Below are 20465 nucleotides of genomic sequence, written 5' to 3' on the forward strand. Positions count from 1 at the left end.
CTCACTTCCTGTTGTGGCTAAGACACAGGAGGTGAAGGGAATCTCCCCAATGGGTCATAAATGGCAAACAAAAAACCTTAGTAGGAGTTTTAACCTTACCTTACTTCATCCATAATGAAAATAAAAATGCTTTAGTTCTACCGTACAGGGATTGTAAACCCTCAACCCCTAAATTGTTCTAATCCCTTTCCACTCTATCCAAAACTAAAAAAAAAAAAAAAAAAATGAAAGGATGCGTTTAGTTATACCTAACGTAGTCAATCAAAAAACATTTTTTGAAGGAGTCAAAAAAATATGTACTTGCATTAAAATCGTTAAAATGTGTGTCATATGTAATGTACTTCCTTGTCCAGAACTAAAATAATTTTGGTAATCTTTGGTAAAACAACCCATTCAGTTTAAAATAGATATTAAAGGCAAAACATTTTTATACAGTTATTAAAAAAAAAAAAAAAAAAACACACAAACACCTTTTTTGTGAAATGTTGGGTTTACATATTCTTTAAAACTACTTAAATTCTTAAATTATACGTAAACCTAATATCTAAAAAACCTCATATAAGCCTTGATGAGCAAACGCAAGTCATTTTCAATATTCTAAAGCCGCGGGTTTTATTAACCACTTCTGGACCAGAAGGTTTTCCCTCCTAATGACCAGGCCATTTTTTGCAATTCAGCACTGCGTTACTTTAACTGACAATTGAGCAGTCGTGCGATGCTGTACCCAAATAAAATTGATGTCTTTTTTTTCCCCCACAAATAGAGCTTTCTTTTGGTGGTATTTGATCACCTCTGCGATTTTTATTTTTTGCTCTATAAAGAAAAAAAGAGCGACAATTCTGAAAAAAAAAAAAAAAAAATATATATATATATATATATATATATATATTTTTTTTTTTTTTTTTACTTTCTGCTATATTCCCATAAAAAAAAAAAGAATTTAAAAATCGAATTTTTTTTCATCATTTTAGGCCAATTTGTATTCTGCTACATTTTTTTGCTAAAAAAAATCCTAATAAACGTATATTGATTGGTTTGTGCAAAAGTTATCACATCTACAAACTAGGGAAAAGATTTGTCATTTCTTCTTTTTTTTTTTTTTACTATTAATGGCGGCGATCAGCGATTTTTAGCTGGACTGCGACATTGCGGCAGATAGATTGAACACCTAACTGACATTTTTGACACTTTAGGGGGGGGACCAGTGGCATTACTACAGTAATCAGTGCTAAAAATATGCACTGTTACTATACTAATGACACTGGCAGGAAAGAGGTTAACACCAGGGGCGATCAAAGGGTTAAATATGTCCCTAGGGGGTGCTTTCTAACTGTGTGGAGGATGGGCTTGCTGCATGAATACAGAGACCTGTGTTCCTAAATAAGAGGAGCACAGGATCCCTGTGTTCGCAACCGACAGAACAGCGGTCCGCCGTGTTTACCGCACCGTTCTGTCTCCACAGGGAGCGACTGCTGGTGCCCCGGCGGCAATCGTGGCCACTGGACCCGCTGATTGGTTGCCACACTAGCAGTTCAGAGCCGACTTGTTGCAGTATATGTAATGCTGGCGGCCGGCAAGTGGTTAAAATAAAAAAATAATACCTGCTGATCCTGCCCTGCCAGACGTTATTTAGAGATTTCCTGTAATAGAATGACAGTGCTGTGCTCCCCGTCTACCAATTGCTCACCTGAGTAGTGACTCTGTCACGAGGATTTCCAATTGACACATGACGACATGTAAACACACATTACATAGCCTGTTCTCAGACAAGTTATACAAAAATAACCCTATAACTAACCAACCTTTTGTGCTGGGTCACCAAGGATGTGACTACGTCAATTGAAGGACCACACCTCCCACCACTTCCTCCCGTACAATAGGATTAACGGATGACCCAACCCAATGATTCATCCCATCAAACCTTAACGGCCAGCGTTTCCCTTTTTCTTCAGCTGACAACACAACCATAATACATACAAGACAAGACACCAGTGGTTGATAACTTCTTAGTACTACAATAAAAAGTGTCTTGTTTTTATGATGGTTTATACATGTGCCCCTTTTTTTGGGGGGGGTTAAAAAATCAACCCAATTCTGTAATTTTTCCTGAATACATGTTTTTTTTTTCAATTCTATTTAATGGTTTTCTGCATATCAGTGCTCCTTATCCCTCTTAAAGTGCTTTGCAGCCTCTTCATGTCTACCTGCACTCCAGTAATGGATGCACAGCATTTCTACAGGCAGCTTTCTTTAACCACTTCAATACCGGGCACTTTCACGCCCTTCCTGCCCAGGCCAATTTTCAGCTTTCAGCACTGTCACAGTTTGAATGACAATTGTGCGGTCATGCAACACTGTACCCAAATGAAAAACTTTTTATCATTTTTTTCCGCACAAATAGAGCTTTCTTTTTGGTGATATTTTATCACCGCTGTTTTTTTAAATTTTTTTTACTAAAAAAAAAAGACAGAAAATTTTGAAGAAAAAATAAGTTTTTCTTCATTTCGGTCAGTAAATTTTGTAAATAAGTATTTTTTTCTCCTTCACTGATGTGCGCTGATGAAGCGGCACTTATGGGCACTGATGAGGTGGCACTAATACGCTGCACTGATAGGTGGAACTAATGGACACTAGGGCTGCCACGACTCGTCGACTACAAAAAAATCGTCGACGTGCGGAAAATGCGTCAACGCGTGACGTCACACGCCCCCGGCCGGCCGCCGCGCCGCTTGAAGCATTGCCGGCCGGGTGAAATTCCCCCGCCGGGCTCCGTCGGAGACGAGAGGTGAGTGCTGACCATCTCCAGCACCCCTGTACTCCCTGTACTGCCACAGCTTCTGCCGCAACACACATTCGCCATCCTCCCCCGATCACCCAGCTACTTAGACATGTCACATTTGCGGCGCTACACCGGCTTGTAATGGTCTGTACTAGGAGGGAGGGCTTACTGATGGGTCTGCACTGGAAGGGGGGCTTACTAAGTGGTCTGTACAGTACAGACCACTTAGTAAGCCCCCCTCCCAGTACAGACCCCCCAGTAAGCCCTCCCACCCAGTACAGACCCCTTAGTAAGCCCCCCTCCCAGTGCAGACCCCTCAGTAAGCCCTCCCACCTAGTACAGTCTGTACTAGGTGGGAGGGCTTACTGAGGGGTCTGCACTGGGAGGGGGGCTTACTAAGGGGTCTGTACTAGGTGGGAGGGCTTACTGAGGGGTCTGTACTAGTGTACTGGGAGGGGGGCTTACTAAGTGGTCTGTACAGTACAGACCACTTAGTAAGCCCCCCTTCCAGTGCAGACCCCTCAGTAAGCCCTCCCACCCAGTACAGACCACTTAGTAAGCCCCCCTCCCAGTGCAGACCCCTCAGTAAGCCCCCCCCTCCCAGTACAGACCACTTAGTAAGCCCCCCCTCCCAGTGCAGACCCCTCAGTAAGCCCTGTACTAGGTGGGAGGGCTTACTGAGGGGTCTGCACTGGGAGGGGGGGCTTACTAAGGGGTCTGTACTGGGTGGGAGGGCTTACTGGGGTGTCTGTACTGGGTGGGAGGGCTTACTGAGGGGTCTGTACTGGGGGGGGGGCTTGGTAAGTGGTATGTACTAGGTGGGAGGGCTTACTGAGGGGTCTGTACTGGGAGGGGGGCTTACTAAGTGGTCTGTACTGGGTGGGAGGGCTTACTGTGGGGGTCTGTACTGGGAGGGGGGCTTACTGAGGGGTCTGTAGTGGGAGGGGGGCTTACTGAGGGGTCTGTATTAATTACAGGAATAATTAGCTAATCAAAAAAACACTAAATTAAGCAAAAAAAACGGAATTTTTGTAAAATCTTACCTGTAAAATTCCTTTCTCTGAGTCCTCCGACAGTCGCCGCCTCTTCATATTCGTCACATATGGGGTATTAGACTTTGCTCCGAAGGAGTAGCTAGGCAACAGAATATGTTAACAATAAAGCTTTTAACATATCCCACCCTCAAGGGGTGGTCCCCTCAGTCAATACCCTCCTACTTCCTGCAACCATATCTCAGTTTTTGTGGAATAGCAGTAGAGTATACAATCAAACCCCAAAGAGGGGCGGGGGCGGCGACTGTCGGAGGACTCAGAGAAAGGAATTTTACAGGTAAGATTTTACAAAAATTCCGTTTTCTCTTACGTCCTCCGACAGTCGCCGCCTCTTCATATTCGTCACATATGGGGACGTCCCAAAGCAGTGCAAACATGAGGGGTGGGAAACGCATCCGCGCCGAAAGGCAACGCAGTCTCCGCATCAAAGAAGGAACCTTACCAAAGGAAGGAAACCAGCTGGGCAACAGCAAAAAACAAGTGCTCAACAGGAGCAACAACCCAGGAAAAGACAAAAAACCAGGGGATACAAAACTTATCCCAACAGCCAGGAGTCCCCAACAAGGGACCCTAGGGAACAGCCGCACTAAGAACCTTGCGGCCAAAGGAAGCATCCGCCGATGCCTGAACATCTACTTTGTAGAATTTTGTGAAAGTGTGCACGGTCGACCAAGTCGCCGCCTTACACACCTGGGCTACAGAAGCCCCATGACGACAGGCCCAAGACGTACTCAGAGATCTAGTAGAGTGCGCCTTCACAGGCACAGGGGGAACCTTCCCCTGCAAAGCATAGGCCTGTTCAATGGTCTGCCTGATCCATTTGGCGATGGTAGAGGCCGAAGCCGCCATGCCCTTCCGAGGACCCTCTGGAAGAACAAACAAGGAGTCCGTCTTTCGAAAAGACTCAGTCGATTTAAGGTAAACCCTTATCGCCCGAACAACATCCAGAGAGTGCAATCTCACCTCCTTTGGATGTTTAGGCTTCGTGCACAACGAAGGCAAGACAATATCCTCATTAAGATGGAATTCCGAAACTCGTTTCGGAAGAAAAGAAGGATTAGGTCGCAAGACCACCTTATCCAAATGAATAACCAGGTACGGAGACTTGCAGGACAAAGCCGCCAGCTCCGACACTCTGCGAGCCGAAGTGATCGCCACCAAAAAGGCGACCTTTTTGGACAACATAGACAACGAGATCTCCCTGATCTGTTCAAAAGGAGCACGTTGTAACACAGATAGAACGAGATTCAAGTCCCAAGGGGGCAGAGGATCCCGCCTCGGGGGAACCAGATGCCGCACACCCTGAACAAAGGTGCCAACCAATGGGTTGGAAGCCACGGGACGTTGAAACAGAACGGCCAGAGCAGACACCTGACCCTTTATCGTAGCCAGCGCCAAACGCTGATCAACACCCGTTTGAAGGAAAGACAGCACACGGGACACCGAGTACGTGCGGGGTGAAAACCCCCTGGACTCACACCAGGCAAAATAGGCCTTCCAAGTACGGTAATAAACCTTCCCCGAGGAAGACTTCCTCGCGTTGATTAAAGTATGAACGACCTCCGGCGAGAGACCCCTCTCCTTCAGGACCTCGGTCTCAACAGCCAGGCCGTCAAAGCCAGCGACTGTAAAGCAGGATGGTATATCGGTCCTTGAGACAGTAGATCGTCTCGAAGAGGCAGACGCCACGGGGCGTCGACCGCCAGATTCACGAGGTCTGCGTACCAGGACCGGCGAGGCCAGTCCGGTGCCACAAGAATCACCGTGTTGCGTTCCGAGTGTAACCTGCGAAGGAACCTGGACAGCAACTGAATCGGTGGAAACGCGTACATCAGCCTGTACTGATGCCACGGGGCCACTAACGCGTCCGACGCGTCTGCCCGAGGGTCGCGCGTCCTTGCCACGAACCTCTTCACCTTGTTGTTGAGACGAGACGCGAACAGGTCCACATCTGGAAGACCCCACTTCGCGCACAACATCTGGAAGACAGCCGGGTGGAGAGACCATTCCCCCTGATCCAGGGTCTGGCGACTCCGATAGTCCGCCTGCCAGTTCTCCACTCCCGGAATGTGAACCGCCGTTATCGCCGGGACATGAGTCTCGGCCCAAGACAGAATGTCGGCCACTTCTCGAGCCGCTCGGGCACTCCTGGTGCCCCCTTGGTGGTTGATGTAGGCCACCGCCGTGGCATTGTCCGTCTGCACCCGAACCGGGCAACCCTGCAGCCGGTCCGTCCAGCGATGAAGACAGAGACTTATCGCACGCAATTCCAGAACGTTGATCGGAAGGGAAGACTCCCCCTCCGACCAAGTCCCCTGAGCGGACAGAACGCCCAGAACTCCACCCCAGCCCGACAGGCTGGCATCCGTGGTGATTACCGTCCACGAGATCGGACGAAACGACTTGCCCCCGGACACCAACGGGGACTGGAGCCACCACAGAAGGTTTTCCCTGGTGCGAAGACTCAACGAGATTTGAAGATCCAGAGATTGAGGTCGCCCGTCCCACCTGGACAGGATCTCCGCTTGGAGACCCCGCGTGTGAAACTGGGCGAAAGGAATCGCCTCGAAGGCCGAGACCATCAATCCCAGACATCTCATACACGTCCGCAGAGACGAGTTCGGAACGTCCCTGAGGGACCTGACTTCCTCCCGGAGAGTCCTGAGTTTGTCTTCCGGCAGGAAGACCTTCGCCTGCACCGAGCCCAGTATCATTCCCAGATAGGGGAGACGAACCAACGGACTCAGTGTCGACTTTGGAAAATTTATCGTCCAACCAAACTCCTGCAGAGTTTGCATCGTGACAGACAGGTCCTCCTCCAGACCCTGGCTGGTCGCAGACCGAACCAGAATGTCGTCCAGATACCCCAGGACAGAAACGCCCTGGGCCCTCAATAATGCCAGAACCGGTGCAAGCACCTTGGTGAAGACCCGCGGAGCCGAGGCGAGACCAAAGGGCAACGCCACGAACTGGTAGTGATCCTCCGCAATGGCAAATCGAAGGTACCTCTGATGACCCTCGAATATGGGGATGTGAAGGTACGCATCCTTCAAATCGATGGAGGCCATGAATTCCCCCGGAACCAGGGCAGCCACCACCGACCGCAGGGATTCCATGCGGAACTTGCGAACCCGCACAGAGCGGTTCAGAGCCTTCAAGTCCAGAATCGGACGAACCTTGCCCTCCTTTCTGGGCACGGTGAACAGATTGGAATAAAACCCCCGAAACCTGTCCCGATGAGGCACCGGAACCACCACTCCCTGAGCCCTCAGGTCCCGCACCGCCAGGTGCAGGTCCCGCAAGCGCTCTGGAGACAGTTGAAGATTTGAGGGAAAAAATCTGCTCTCCGGCCGAGAGAGAAACTCGATCTTGTAACCAGATCGAACGATTTCCTGAACCCATCTGTCCCGCACACGGGCCAACCAGGGCTGAAGAAAACCGAGCAAGCGTCCCCCCACCCCAAAACTGGGTGAGGGCGCCCCTTCAGGCCGAACTGTTATGGGCTGCAGGTCCGGATTGGCCGGACTTCTGTTTACCAGACCAGGGCTTCTTCTGAGAGCCTTGACCTTTGAACGGTTTGCCCTTGTAGTGCGGCCGAAAGGCACGAAAGGACCCCTGAGGGGGCCGAAAATTAGCATGCTTCTTCCCAGAAGCCCCCTTAGCCTTGGGGAAATGGGGCAAGAGAGTGCTCTTACCCCCGGTGATCCCCTTAATCAACACATCCAGGGACTCCCCAAAAAGGCGAGACCCATCATAAGGCAGATTGGCTAAGGTCTTACGTGAAGATTGGTCCACCGACCAACATTTTAACCAAACCAGGCGGCGAGACAACACCGCCACGCTGTGCACACGTGCAGCCAACGGAATCAGGTCCAGGTCCGCATCACACAGATACATGACACCCTGGTGGATTTGATCCACCATATCCAGGGTCGCCGGCGAGGCCGAGTCGGCCACTAGGACGCGCCTAAGCATCTGCGTCCAACTTGCGATCGCCTGGGCCGCCATGAGAGAAGCAAACAGAGCCTTAAGCATAGAACCCGTAACAGAATAAGTATGACGGGCAAGAGACTCCAGTCTCCTATCCGTGGCATCACGGAAAACAGGGGAATCCTCTGCAGGAATCGCAGTGGCTTTGTTCAAAACCGCAATTGCATGATCCACTGGTGGAGGCACACACCACCTTTCATCAGTGGAAGGCGAAAAAGGATAACGCAGCTTGAATCTACTTGGTACCGCAAAAGGTTTGCGCAGATTGCGCCATTGATCCTTAACAGCGCGCTGAAAATCATCATTGCAGGGAAAAACCTGCGGCGTCCTGCGTTTCCTCTGCGTCCCATAAGCCGCCAAGGCAGCGGGGGAACACACTTCGTCCTGCAAACGCAGCGTTTGCTTAATGGAAGCAATCAACTCATCCATGATTGCAAGCTCTTCAGGCGAGCCAGGGGGAGAATTATCAACCCCCTCAACTTCAGCCTCCACCTCAGACCCCACTAGATCAAGAGAGGAGCGGGACCCCGATAAGGAGGCCCCTGCCATAACAGCCCCATCACCTTCACCCTCAGAATCAGAGGAAAGAGCAACTCTGGGCCTTTTAGTAGATTGAGCAGCCACCAGCATTTGCACCTGAGCAGCAAGGCCAGCCACAATAGTGGCTAAATCCCCCCCTGGGGGGGAAACTGCGGTCCCCTGGCTTTCCACCAATACTGTAGGAAATTTGCCCTCCTGAGAATCCATTGCCCCTGTAATGCCAGACAACCAAGGGTTAACTGCCCCTTTTAAGCAAGCGCGGCAAGCGCAGCCCACCGCACCACACTCAAGCACAATGAGACCCCCACAGGGAATATGCAAACTGAACACAGGCAATGGATAGCAAGAACAGAAGGATAAAACCTGAGGAGACCCTCGCCGCTGCTGCTGCCTCGATCGGTGTTCCTGGAAAGAGGAAGTGATGCTGCCAGGGCGCTCTATGTAAGCCTATGGAGGCTACAAGAAAATGGCCGCCATGCATGTAAACCATGCGGCCGGAGCGGGTGTAGGCAAAATGGCGTCGTTTGGCGCCGAAACCCCCGCTCCACAGTGCATTAAAACACACATTACATTCCAATATCAGAATACATGTCAGATCGCCGCAGCGATCGCTGTATATGCCCAAACATGCCAAAAAAACATGCCCCACAGCTTCTCACACTGACCAGTCTGACACACACAGTGTCATACAGCTCCCCCCCCCCCCCCCTTGCAGCCCACAGCATGCAGCCGAGAGATAGGGAGACAAGCAGTGTGAATAGAGGCAGGTTACACAGTCCCAGACTGACACCCCCCCAGACAGACAGGTCCCCACATAAATACACTTACCTCACATGGCGTGGGGGACCCGCACAGGCGAACAAGCCGCTGCACATGAGGCAGGGAGAGTCGCAATTCAAGACGCACAAAATGGGGGTTAAGAAACCGCACAGCGTCCAGTGAGGTAGCCACCTCACCAATCATCCCTGCACCGAACAGGGATGGGTCGTTCACTATGCCAGGAGCGTTACCTGGCTGAACGCTCGATGGCAGACTGGGAAGCCACTGACCCACGACCTGCGACCAGGGGGATCAGCCCGAGACCCAGTCCGCATGATCCTCTTCATCCGAAGAACTAACTAACGCTGACAAAATAACAGCTAAATAAAGGTAGAGAGAAAAACTCAAACAAAATATTAAAAAGAAGAAAGTCTGGGACAGAAAGTCCCAGCACAGAGAGAGCCAGCCACTCCTGACAAGCTAGACATTAAAACTGAGATATGGTTGCAGGAAGTAGGAGGGTATTGACTGAGGGGACCACCCCTTGAGGGTGGGATATGTTAAAAGCTTTATTGTTAACATATTCTGTTGCCTAGCTACTCCTTCGGAGCAAAGTCTAATACCCCATATGTGACGAATATGAAGAGGCGGCGACTGTCGGAGGACGTAAGAGAAACAAAAAATTTAAAAAATCGTTAGATTAGTCGACAGACAAATTAATCGTTAGTTGCAGCCCTAATGGACACTGAGGGATGGCACTGATGGGCAGCACAGATGAGCAAGCACTGACTGGCATCACTAATAGGCACTGATCAAGGTTACTGTGGGCACTGATTGGGGTCACTGATGGGCACTGCTTTTTACTGCACTTTACTGTGATCAGTGCCCTGATTACCTGTCCTGGACTTCCCTTTGAGGAGAAGCTGCTGATCAGCACTCTGACAGTGTGAGGCGAGAAGCGCCGATAATCAGCACTTCCTCATTTACATGTGACCGGCTGTGATTGGACACAGCTGATCACATGGGAAAAGAGTCCCGTCATTTGCTCCTTGCCAAGATCGGGGTTGCGCCGGTGTTCCGTGAAAAAACGATACCCGTAAGAATTCCATACCCTCGTCACTTCCGGTGCAACTACATCGCACCTACGTCATTGAACAGCTGAGGAGCTTACTAGTGCGAATGCTCGGAGGGTATGGATTTTTCATGGCAGTGTGTGTAACGTTACACCGCCTCAGTTGTTGCGGTGGTTACATTAAAACAGCTCGGCTGCAACATGAATCAACTCCGCTCCTACCCCTGTCACTTCCCTGATCTCCGCTACTAAATACAAAAGCGGCGGCGGGTGTATGAAAATATAAATCACGGAGCCGAGATCTCCGTCATTTAGATTTCATACACCCGCCGCCGCTTTTACATTTAGTAGTGGAGATCAGGGAAGTGACAGAGATAGGAGCGGAGATGACTCATATTGCAGCACAGCTGTTTTAATGTAACCTTTCATGTAAACGCCGCAACACCTGATGCGGTGTAACATTACACACACTACCGTGAAAAATCCATACCCTCCGTGCATGCGCACTAGTAAGCTCCTCAGCTGTTCAATGACGTATGCGGGGCTGTGAGCATGCGCACTGCTACGCTGCTCAGCTGTTCCTGACAGGAAGTGATGTGGGTATGGATTTCTCACAGGGTATGGTTTTCTAACGTTACACCGTGTCCTAAGAACACGGCGCAGACGCTGCGCTCCTGCCATCATTTCCCAGAACAGGAGCGGCACCGTTCTGCCGTCATTTGACGGTGGGCGGGAGGCAAGTAGTTAAGGTGACATCATCAGACCCTGCTGATGTAAGAGCTTGTGTCTATGGCATCAGTTTAAGATGCTTCTGAGAGCATTCATTTTCCATCGACCGGTACATCTGACTTGCAAGTGACCTCCTTCTGAGTTGCTTTTAGTGGGTTTGGCATTCCTATAAACTTGTAAAGAAATACAAACCTACTTAAAGCCGACAAAAGCCAGGCCTTAACGCAGCCTCTCTCAGCTTTTACATCAGAGGAACCCTTGAAATAAGTCTTGGGGAACCCCTGCTAAAACCAGAACATTGGGGGGTCAATGAGGAAATGGCCCTCTACATTGGTACAGTGATGGTCAGAATAACTCCCTTACAGACTGCTGAAATGATTACTGGTGTCATACAGCTGATTCTGCCAAGTGGCGATGGACCCTGAACAGTAACCATTTCATGAAAAATAGATTACAGAGCCATTAAAGCCGTATTAAACCCAAAAGCAAACTTTTATTATATTGCAGCTTGTCAATTTTTAGATATGGTCGCTGCATTGGTTTCCTTTTTTAGTCTTCTCCTATTTTCATTTAGTGACCCAGCCAGTAGGTTTGTTGTTTTTCAACAGAACACCCTCTCTTGCAGTTACAGAAATGAGATAGACTTGCTATTTCATGATCACAGGGGTCCTTACAATGATCGGCTTTTTATTTTTTTGGCGCTTTTCCACTGCATGGTACGGATTGGTTTGGCGCTTTTCCACTGCATGGTACCGCATGGTACGGGTTAGAAAGGTTTGGTACGGTTTGGTACAGCGGCGCTTTTCCACTAAATGGTACGGCGTCGGTACGGCTTGCTTAAACAGTACCACCTCGGTTGGGGTTCCAAGCAGGCCGTACCGATACCATATCCCACAATCCTTTGCATGCAGCATTGATTGTTTGTCACTACTAGCCACTGATTGGTCAGAGAATCGTTATAATCCCACCCACTTACTACTAAGTACTACAACTGTGGAAAAGAAAACCGAGCCGAGTAGAGCCTATACAGTGCTGAAAGGTGCCGACTCGTACCACACAGTGGAAAAGCAAACTGAGCCGAGTAGAGCCTATACAGTGCTGAAAGGTGCCGACTCGTACCACGCAGTGGAAAAGCAAACCGAGCCGAGTAGAGCCTATACAGTGCTGAAAGGTGCCGACTCGTACCACGCAGTGGAAAAGCAAACTGAGCCGAGCTGGGCCAAGCAGTGCCGAGTAGAGCCAAGCTGGTACTTGCAGTGGAAAAGTGCCTTTTGTGTAAAACCTTTATCCCAAAAGAAAAAAACTGTTTGACATAACTGATTATAAAGTGCGAGCTGGAGTTTGGCTTCAATTTGTTAGTGTATCTAAATCTGCTAATACATCCAACACCCTCCCTCCCTCCCCCCAAACTGACAATGCTGCTGTCCATAGGTGCCCCCTGTGCTCCTTCATCCAGACTGGGGGCACTACCAGAGGTGTGTTACTGGCCAGATCACCAGATGAAAAACCAGAAGGAAAAAAAGCCCCAAAAAAAAAAAAAACGAAGGCAGCCACCACATTGAATAATTGGCAAGCTGCAATATATCCGATTTTTGGGTTTAATACCGCTCAATGTAGCCGATGTATACAGAATACTTTTAGGAGAATAAGGATATTGTTTAGTGTCAAAGTCACTTTAGGCCGGCCATAGATATCAAAATATCGCTCACAGGAAATCACTTGTTTACCCCATCGACACTGAGGCTAGATTCACACCAAGCGTTTCGTGAACAAACGTTTCTGCACACATTATTCTTGCTACATCCATAGGGCAGCCTATTCATTTCAATAGGCTGCCCTATGCACAACAAATGCACCAAAGTAGTTTGAGTACATTTTTGGGTGCACAAAACGTGTGTCTGTTTGCCTCCTTTGGGGTACCATCAACCCCTTCCCTCCAGAATATAATATGTCAGATGGAGAATCCTCTGTCTACGACATTTGGGCTAAATTTGCACTTAAGTGTCTCGTGATACATGTATTATTATTATTATGTACAATTACGACATGCTATTAGGGCATTGGGGGGATACTGACTGGCATTTGTTTCCTACACCATTCTTTACCCTGATCATTAATGCTAAGTCTTTCAAGGGGTTTATTTCACAATGTTACTCTATGCTGTTGACTGAATACCATATGAAAGCTCTGGTACAATGGGAAAATGATACAGGCTCTATGTCAGGTAAACAATGGGAAGAAGCATTTGAGGCAGTCACTAACTGTTCTCTTAAGGTGTCTCAAAAACTGTCAAATTTAAATATCCTACTCGGGGTTCAATATTCACCTCTGCGCCTGCATAGAATAGGTGTTCAGCCAGATCCCTGTTGCCCTAAATGTCAGCGTGATCATGGAGGCCTAATGCACCTACTTTGGCGCTGTCCAAAACTCTCTGGAAGGGGATGATTAACATGGTTAAAGCAGATTTTCAATCTGGGAGGGGGGGGGATTAAAAGTCAGCAGCTACAAATACTGTAGCTGCTGACTTTCAATATAAAGACACTTACCTGTCCAGGGATCCTGCGATGTTGGCACCCCAAGCCGATTCGTCTATCTGCTTCGGATGTAGGCGCCAGCATTGGAAGTAAGGGAAACCGGCAGTGAAGCCTTCAAGCCTCACAGCTGGTTTCCTACTGCGCATGCGTGAATCGTGCTGCGCTTTCTGAATAGTCCCACTATCTTCTGGGACACACACAGGTTGCAGAAGGCAATCCCCTCCCCCCCAAAAAAAGTGACAAATGTGACAGTGGAAGGGGGGGGGGGTGTGAACAAGCAGAGCTTCCCCTTTTGGGTGGAGGTTGGCTTTAATTCAGTGTTCCAGGCTAACAAATGATGCCTATTGAATGTTTTGGGAGATGTAGAACCCAGATATTTTGCACGAGAGGCCACATCCAGGGCCCTGTTTGTGGCACGAAAATTGCTCTTGATGCATTAAAAATCTGAAGCTCCCCCTTCCCTGCAGGAATGGATTCGCTCTCTTGGTGAATCACTGCAAAAATCCATATATATCAACACAGAGGCTGCCCTAGCAAATTTGAGAAGCTATGGGCTCCTTGGCTGGACAACCCTGTACTAAGTCCTCTGGAACTGGTTCAGATACGACTCTTAGGCCCCTTTCACACTTGCGCGACTTGTCCTGCGATTTGAGACTGCAAAGTCGCATGACAAGTCGTACTCCATGATTTCCAATGGGTACCGTTCATATCTGTACGACTTCAAGTCTCAATGACTTCAAAGTAGTCCTTGTAGTCCCTGCACTACTTTGGGCCAATTTTAATGCGTTTTAAGGTCCAAAGACATAGGCATTTGCTTCAAGTCCAGTCAAAATTACGCAATTTTTAGGTCGCATAAGTGTGAAAGGGGCCTTACAGGGTTTTTCAAGGTGAAGCCTAAGATTATCTGTATGTTTTGGTGGATTCATTAGGTTTGAGGTATCTATAGGTTATACTGACTGGATGTTTTGATTGTGAATTTGAATGCATGATTGGGAGTTGTATCTTTGTTTTGGGTGCTTACTAGCAATGAACTGCTGTAACTATGTCTGTATTCAAAATAAAAACTTTTTTCAGAGAAAAAAAAAAAGTGTCTCGAGAAATTGCGCTAAAGTTCAAATTTTTGCGCATGTTTATAAAATATGTCGCTGTTGCTGAGCCATTCATTGTTAACCTCTTAACACTGGCCCTACATAAACATCTTTCTGTGCTGACAGCGCACGCCCTGCTCATTCCCAGAACAAAGACTGGCGGGTACCGGAAAGCTCCCGATGCATACCTGTGACCGGGAGCTTTTCGATCACGTGACCGCCAATCACAGCGGTAATGTGATTGAAATGCCCGGCCCCCAGCATTTAGAATCTCTTAAAGATCCGGGAGGCGGCGGCAGGCACTCTGATCACATGACCACTGTGATAGGCTGTCATAGCATTCATATGATTGGAAAGCTCCTGATCGCAAGTATGCATCAGGAGTCCGGTACCTGCTGGTCTCTGTGAAGGTAGCGTGGGGGGGGGGCATCTTCTCTTAGCACAGAAAGATGTTTACATAGGGGCCACATATATGCAGCCTCTTTGCATTAAAGCCCACCCACCGACAGGCTGCATATATATGCATACAGCCACCAGGGAGAGGTTAACAATGAATGGCACAGCAACTGCAACACACATTTTTCATGCACAAAATTGTGACCTTTAGTGCAACTTCATGAGACACTAAAGGCCCGTACACACGTACCGATCGTCGGCATACAAACGTCGGCGGACGAAAGATCTGCCGATTGTACGCCTGTTAGTATGGTGCCTCCGACAGCTGTCTGCGTACAATCCGCGGACAAAAGTCTTTCTTGCAAACATGAAAATTTTTGTCTGCAGACACCAGAACGGACAATTGTTCGCCTGTCAGTACAGAAATCAGCCGACAGACCGCAGATTTGCAAGACTGGGCATGCTCAGAAAATAAAAAACACAGGGAAAGTTAACCATTACATGACATCACTTCTGCAGTCAGGTGAAGTCTGCGGACAAAATTCTTGTGCTGTCCTTGTGCTGTCTTTGCACTTTTCAACAGACACCGACATCCCGGGGAGAAAAGACGAACATTTGTATGACGACGATCTGCGTGTGTGTACGGGGCTTTAGGTGCGAATGCAGCCCAAATATCGTGGACAGAGGAATCTCCATTTGCCACCTATTACATTCTGACAGGCACTGGTGGCTGTCAGAATACCCAAACAGGGACTGTCACTATCAGTGAAGCAAGCCATCATTAGGCTGAAAAAACAAAACAAACCAAACCAGAGAGATAGCAAAAACATTAGGTGTGGCCAAATCAACTGTTTGGAACATCCTTAAAAAGAAAGAACGCACCGGTGAGCTCAGCAACACCAAAAGACCCGGAAGACCACGGAAAACAACTGTGGTGGATGTCCGAAGACTTCTTTCCCTGGTGAAGAAAACAGTTGGCCAGATCAAGAACACTCTCCAGGAGGTAGGTGTATGTGTGTCAAAGTCAACAATCAAGAGAAGACTTCACTAGAGTGAATACAGAGGGTTCACCACAAGATGTAAACCATTGGTGAGCCTCAAAAACAGGAAGGACAGATTAGAGTTCGCCAAACAACATCTAAAAAAGCCTTCACAGTTCTGGAACAACATCCCATGGACAGATGGGACCAAGATCAGCTTGTACCAGAGTGATGGGAAGAGAAGAGTATGGAGAAGGAAAGGAACTGCTCATGATCCATAGCATACCACCTCATCAGTGAAGCATGGTGGTGGTAGTGTCATGGCGTGGGAATGTATGGCTGCTAATGGAACTGATTCTCTTGTATTTATTGATGATGTGACTGCTGACAAAAGCAGCTGGATGAATTCTGAAGTGTTTCGGGCAATATTATCTGCTCATATTCAGCCAAATGCTTCAGAACTCATTGGACGGCACTTCACAGTGCAGATGGACAAAAAAAATTGAAGCATACTGCGAAAGCAACCAAAGAGTTTAAGGGAAAGAAGTGGAATGTTATGCAATGGCCAAGTCAATCACCTGACCTGAATCCGATTGAGCATGCATTTCACTTGCTGAAGAGTGAAGACAAAACTGAAGGGAAAATGCCCCAAGAACAAGCAGGAACTGAAGACAGTTGCAGTAGAGGCCTGGCAGAGCATCACCAGGGATGAGACCCAGCATCTGGTGATGTCTATGCGTTCCAGACTTCAGGCTGTAATTGACTGCAAAGGATTTGCAACCAAGTATTAAAAAGTGAAAGTTTGATTTATGATTGTTAATCTGTCCCATTACTTTTGGTCCCTTAAAAAAGTGGGATGCACATATACAAACTGGTGTAATTCCTACATCGTTCACCTGATTTGGATGTAAATACCCTCAAATTAAAGCTGAAAGTCTGCAGTTAAAGCACATCTTGTTTGTTTCATTTCAAATCCATTGTGGTGGTGTATAGAGCCAAAAATATTAGAATTGTGTCGCTGTCCCAATATTTAGGGACCTGAATGTAATTAGGATTCATGGACACTGCAGGTCATTTTTGTTTTACAAGCACAAGCTTTTTTTTTTTTCTGCCTCTAAATGTCCGATGCATCCATGTACACATTAGGCGTTTACAGGCAGGAAAAAAAATTATCACTCTAAAGAACGTTTGGGCTGAACAAATGTGCAAACACGCATAATAACAGGTGTGTTTTTATGCATTCACATGTTTGAGTATTATAATGGCCAAAACAAATTTATATATATTTCTAAAATAAATGCATTAATGTGCATGCAAAATTGCAGCTTTTATTGCATTTCTTTCCGCTGCTTTTCGCCTGTAAGGAGAAAAGGCGTCTGAAGAATACAATGCGCATGAACCCATACAGTCCCCACTGGAAGGGACACTGGGACAGCATTTAAGAGGCAGTTGTCATCCTGTAACAGGAAGTGTCTGAGCGAGGACCTTCATTGGCAGGATCCCTATATATTGGGAGGTCCATACCTCTGGACGCACCCAGGGCTGGGATGTAAACAATGCAGGATCCTGTACACCGCACCCTGACACGCTGATCGCCGGCTGCGACGCTCTGCAGGCTTACATGGAAAAGAAACCGTAAATGCAGATTTTTTTTCTCTGTGAATTTATTCCATTTTTGCCAAAGGGTGGAATACGCCTTCAACTTTTTTCAGTTAATCCCCCACTATTAGGCTGCTTCATTAGCTACCTATAATTGTCATGCAGAGTATTGTATGACGGTGGCCCATACACGGCTGTCGGTGGGGTCAGATTAGGAAAGGTGGAGCTGCTGCTGACAGAAGTAAACAAACAGCTTTCCCCTGATACTGTCTATGAGGATAAAACAAGGGCGATGATTGGTTGCTAAGGGCAACAGCTGCGTCTGTCAGAAAACAAGACATCTGATTGGTTGCTACGGGCAACAGCTGCGTCTGTCAGAAAACAAGACATCTGATTGGTTGCTACGGGCAACAGCTGCGTCTGTCAGAAAACAAGACATCTGATTGGTTGCTACGGGCAACAGCTGCGTCTGTCAGGACAAAACAAGACATCTGGTTGGTTGCTACGGGCAACAGCTGCGTCTGTCAGAACAAAACAAGACATCTGATTGGTTACTACGGGCAACAGTTGCGCAATACCGGCCTCCCTCCTATGTGTATACACCATACAGCCATTGTTGTGACCGGTGACAGGTCCCTTGTCAGCTCTATCTTCCCCTGCGCCGCTCACCTCCTTGTTTTTCCGCCTCAGCCGCCCGGTGACCAGCTCCTGGCAATCCGTGAGCTCTCCGTCCAACGTCTGCCGATGTCTCACCACTACCAGCCCGGGGCTCACAGCGCTCTCCTCCGCCAGCCGCTGACGTCACGCCCCCACGTGGTACGAGTGTGTGTTTTTTTAAAAATGCAACTGTGTATCCTCGTTCTACGAGGAGCGCCCATAGGCCCCGCTGTGTTAGACACGCCCACCCATGGGTTAATGGCCAATGAGTGAGCCCCGAGGTAGAGGGGCTCGCCGTTGCTAGGAGGCGACCCGTATTACGGGCAAAGCTATGGGCAGCTAGGCCCTGCGCCTATTGGTTTGGCGAGAGCCAATCGTGGAAAAGAGTGGGATGTGGGCGGTGCTGGTGGTGTTTTTAAACGCGGAGGGTTTGATGTTAGTGCTGGAGTGTCTGAGGTGAAGAGTTCACGGGAGTGTGGCGGGGTGCCGTTCACCTCTGTGTAACCTTAGTCCGAGCTGTGTGTGTGTTCAATGGCCGTATACCGAGCCCCAACCTTCCTATACGCCAGGGGTAGTGAATTAACCACTTTACCACTGGAGGATTTTCCTGCTGTATGTACAGGCCACTTTTTGCGATTCGGCACTGTGCGACTTTGACTGACAATTGCGCGGTCATGCAACGCCGTACCCAAACGAAATGTACGTCCTTTTTTTCCCACAAACAGAGCTTTCTTTTGGTGGTATTTGATCACCTGTGCAATTTTTATTTTTTGCGATATTAATAAAAAATGCGACAATTTTGAAAAAATGACAATATTTTTCTGCTTTGACAGTTAAAAAATATCCAATATATTCAATTTTTGTCATATATTTAGGCCAAAATGTATTTAGCTACATGTCTTTGACAAAAAAATTCTCAATGACCGTATTTTTAACCGCTATAAGACCAGAAGATTTTACCAATTTGTTTTCTGCTACATATTGTTGGTAAAAAAATCGCAATAAGTGTATTTTTATTGGTTTGCGCAAAAGTTATCGCAGCTACTAACTACGGGAAATTTATGTCATTTTTATTGTTTTTTTATCTAGTAATGGCGGCGATCTGCGATTCTATTTTTTTTTATTTTGCGGGACTGCGTCATTGCAGCGGACCGATCGGACCCCTAACTGACATTTTTGACACTTTTGGGGGTACCAGTGACATTACTACAGTAATCAGTGCTATAAATATGCACTGTTACTGTAAAAATGACACTGGCAGGGAAGGGGTTAATTTTATTAGAGAGGGAGGGGTTAATGTATGCCTTGTGCTGACTAACGTGTGTGGGGGGAGGGGACTGTGTGACACAGCCATAGATCGCAGGTTCAGCTATGCTGAACCCTGCAATCTGTCACTGTTTGTCACTTAGGAGATCCGCCCGCTTTGTTTACACAAGCGGGCGGATCTCCAAACTCGATTCCCCGACGATTGGGGAAGAGCGGCAGTGATCACCGCCGCTCCTCCACTGGCCCGACTCCCGCTGTGACTGAATACAGCGGGAGCGAGCCTCCGGCGGTGCGTGCGCACCGCCCACAAGGGGAGGAGTCCAGCGACGTAGGACGATAACTAACCACTTTACCGCAGTACCAGCTCAGTGAGCGGTCGGCAAGTGGTTAAAATTCATCGAGGTCCGAATCACAAGTCTGTGCAATGAAAGATTGTACGCGTCTTCAAGTCACGTTTTTTTCTTACCGTTTCCTTCACACACTCTGGTAATACTCTGTAAATGTCCCCAATCGTGTTCCACCTTACATCAGGTTCTCCTACCAGAGTAATTCATTACATTGGGTGTCCCCATCAGACTACCCCCATGAATCAGTTGCCACCGTCAGATTACCCTCTTATATAAGGTGTCCTCAGAATGCCCCCTTACATCAGGCATTCCCGTCAAAGTGCCCACTTACATCAGGTTTCTTCATCAGAAGGCCCCCTTACATCTGGTATGTCGCATTAGTGTGCCCCTTTACATAATTTGTCCCCATCAGAGTGCCCCCTTACATTAGGTGTTGTCATCAGAGTGCCCCTTTACATCAGGTCTTCCCATCAAAGTGCCACCTTACATCAGGTGTCCCTATTAGATTACCCCCTAAACATAATATGTACCCATCGGCATGCCCCTTATTTTATGTTAATGTTCACTCTGATGGGTACACTTATAAGTTAAGAGGCACTCTGATGAGCACATTTTGTTGTAAACACAGACATTTACCCCACTCCAACGTTTCTATACACCGAACACATAGCTGCAAA

The 20465-nt window shown here is 47.9% G+C and overlaps 1 protein-coding gene across 1 annotated transcript in view; it reads right to left on the bottom strand.

The window, feature by feature from the left end:
• Positions 1-18339, bottom strand: part of CDKN2D (cyclin dependent kinase inhibitor 2D) — a 36022-nt gene extending 17683 nt beyond the window's left edge. Inside the window, exon 1 of the mRNA XM_082253405.1 lies at positions 18188-18339. The gene's annotated coding sequence lies outside the window, so the exon portion shown is untranslated. The remainder of the gene's footprint in view (positions 1-18187) is intronic.
• Positions 18340-20465: the final 2126 nt, after the last annotated feature.

Source organism: Pelophylax lessonae, assembly GCF_965119305.1.
Source record: "Pelophylax lessonae genome assembly, chromosome: 4".
Classification (NCBI taxonomy): domain Eukaryota; kingdom Metazoa; phylum Chordata; class Amphibia; order Anura; family Ranidae; genus Pelophylax; species Pelophylax lessonae.